General features: G+C 31.5%; 1 long non-coding RNA gene across 2 annotated transcripts in view; it reads right to left on the bottom strand.

Annotated features, from left to right (window-relative positions):
- The window catches only part of LOC106474495, a 31,479-nt gene that overhangs the window by 24,126 nt on the left and 4,421 nt on the right, over nucleotides 1-2,932 (bottom strand). Inside the window, exon 2 of one of the 2 annotated variants that reach the window (XR_002613972.1) lies at nucleotides 839-952. This is a non-coding gene — a long non-coding RNA (uncharacterized LOC106474495). The remainder of the gene's footprint in view (nucleotides 1-838; nucleotides 953-2,932) is intronic. The other variant, XR_001291748.2, reaches the window with a different exon arrangement.

Genomic DNA, 2,932 nt, shown 5'->3' with positions numbered 1-2,932 from the left:
TAGATAAAATTTGCATTTTATGGAGAATACAATTTTTTGGGGGATTTCAAAATAATGTACTAAAACATTAAAAGTAATAAGTAGCAAATATAAATATTGTAATCATTTCTTATAAATATCATTTCCTAATTAATTTTCCAAGATATTAAAGATCATAATGCAAAAAAACTAAATTTATTAAAAGTAATAGGCTTTATGTTTCTTAAACTACCTACATTTGTCAAAGCATTTATGAACTTTCGAACATATTCGTCCACTAGTTTTATTGTTGGAATGAAATATAGCAAGACTTGCATTGCTTACTAAGAAAGTTAGTAGCCGGTAGTCATCGGGTTAAGCACTATTGTACCTAATGATATAAATATTATTTTAGTATATCGAAATAAATGTAACATTTTAACTAAGTTTTACAAAGTAACTTGTTTTCCAAAAACAAACGCACCTAGATATGAACAAGCAATGCTCTGAAGAAACCAACAACAAAGTGTTTCGTGATACATACATAACAAGTGGATAGTTTCTAAGAATGGTAGGAAATTTCAGAGTTTCAGCAACTGTGAGCCAAGCGAATTTGTTGAACATCATATTTTTGTGTCAATAAAACACTGTAACTATAATCTGTTCTCTTCTTGGACAAAAATATTTTTCAATAGGGTAATATAAACTCGAAGGTAATTGAAAATACAGTTATAGCAAATCGAGTAATAAAATCTCATTTTCGTCTTTCTATACTTTATGGAACTATAGTTTAGCGAAGAATATAAAGAAAAGGGATTGGAAAGTGTTACTGAATCCCGAGAACAGATGTCATCAAAGCGCTATAAAGAAAAACTTTTACCTACTTACTTCGTACACATGGACCACTTCTGGTCCGACATCGTCTTCTGTGTGAAGCTGATTTTCAGGTAGAATGATAGACTTGTTATATGTGATTCTTTCTGGAAATGAAATTCTATAACGAAAAATATATAGGTGTACTTCAACATACTTTATTTATATTGTGCCACGTATGGCTCTTTAAGCAACTAATCTTGCAAGTGTTTATGATAATGGAGAAAACAAAAATTCTGTATAGATGTCTTAACATTTATGAAAAATTATGAAAAACATGTAAGTAAGTTTATAACATCAGCTAGCTGATAGCTACAAATACATGAAACATCAACAAAACGTCTGCCTTTACATATTCGTTTTACGCCATTACAGACCCTAATTATTCTAATTTACACAACAAATTCCTTACTTCAGTGAAGAAATACATTTATATCAACAAGACTCCCTTTCTGTTATACTATGAAAATATAATCAACGAAATATACATTTCTATAATTTGACATTATTTTCAATATATTTCAGATTTTTCATATGGAGTTCCTTAAATACATTTAAGGTTTTATATATAAGCAGTTATCTTCTACAGAGGTATATTTATTACTTTTTTCGTATACAGTATCTGTTTTCTTGCCAATTTCAAAGTCAGAAATTTCTTTATTATGAAAGATCAGGTATAATACAAAGCTAAAAAATAAAACTAGTTAACTGTATTAGCTTAGGGTCATAGAAAGATACCTAGATTAGTATAAAGGATTCGTGTTGTTAACAATGTAAAATGATTCATCCTAACATTAAACAATAAAATGAGATGTAGGTTCATGGCTGTAAGCAATCGTGAATATATTATCTCTCAGAAACAACAGCAAAACAGCAAAATTAATGGCAATATTCTTCAAGTCTGTGCTTTTTGAAACATGACACGATATTATTAGGAATGGTTCTTTAAAAATTATGAATTGATAACTTAGTGCAATAAATGTTGCGTATAGGGTTATTTATTTTGTTGAACCTAGCGCAAAGTCATACGAGGGCTACCAGCGGTAGCAGTTATAATAACCATTGGGTTGCGCTTGGTACATGTGCATATGAAAACGTTAGTTTGTAGCAAGTTACAATTCCGTGATTCACAGAGAACTTCGTCTCCGAAACTTTGAAGGTCTACTTCCAATACGTATCAGTTGGTCATTCATTATGTTATTGCTTTAGTCGGCAAGATGGTGATATTCTAGGTTTATGTTACTTCTTATTTATGGTACCTAGGCTAAAGCTGTCACTGAAACATACCCCTGCCCCTTTCAACACTATGCGAACAGCAAATATAGCTGATCAAGACTGGGGTCCTGCTGACGATTGTGATGCATATGAATAAATGACCACACTATGGATTTACCTTTCAGATTTATATTGTGGGTTAAAACTATTAAATAAACATTTCAGTTAAATTTTTCAACAGTAGAACATAAATGTCGTCCTCTACAGGCAATTGTTTGTTGTGGAAATCAAATATATTTTTGATCTAATATTGGTTTAAACCCAAACGTTTCCATAATTTTTATTCTTATTGACTTCTTTTCGTGACCTCTTATGAAAAGTTGTACCGAGCTTTATATAAGCACAGTCAAGAAAAAGGTTAGCAAATGGAGAAACATTCACATACCAAATAGCTTGGCTAGAGACATCACGCTTCTAGTTATCATAGTTACATGATGGCAGTTAAAAAAATCTTATTAGGATACGAGTGAGGAAGTACGTATAATCACTAGTATTAATTACCCAAAATCATAGTACGAACACATTTGTATCAGAATGCAGTTGAATACAAGCGAGGAGGTATCTAGAATTGTTATTACAAATCACTCAAGTTTGTAGTTCTATAACATTTCTGTCAGGTTGCAAGTGGAAAAGTTTACTTTAACTCACCTGAAAGGAATCGGTTATCATTGTCAATAAGTGAACTAATAAACGGAACACAGTGGTGGCCTAGTTGATGAAAAATACCTTCTTATCAGATGAAAAATGAAGGTTGGTTGGTTGGTGTTTTATGGCGCAAAGCAGCTAGGCTATCTGCGCCAAACAACCGGTAAAAGCAAGGAAAGTA

Source organism: Limulus polyphemus, unplaced genomic scaffold (assembly GCF_000517525.1).
Source record: "Limulus polyphemus unplaced genomic scaffold, Limulus_polyphemus-2.1.2 Scaffold7293, whole genome shotgun sequence".
NCBI lineage: Eukaryota > Metazoa > Arthropoda > Merostomata > Xiphosura > Limulidae > Limulus > Limulus polyphemus.
The sequence above is the reverse complement of the archived record's forward strand: the minus strand, read 5'-3'. Positions and strand labels throughout refer to the sequence as shown.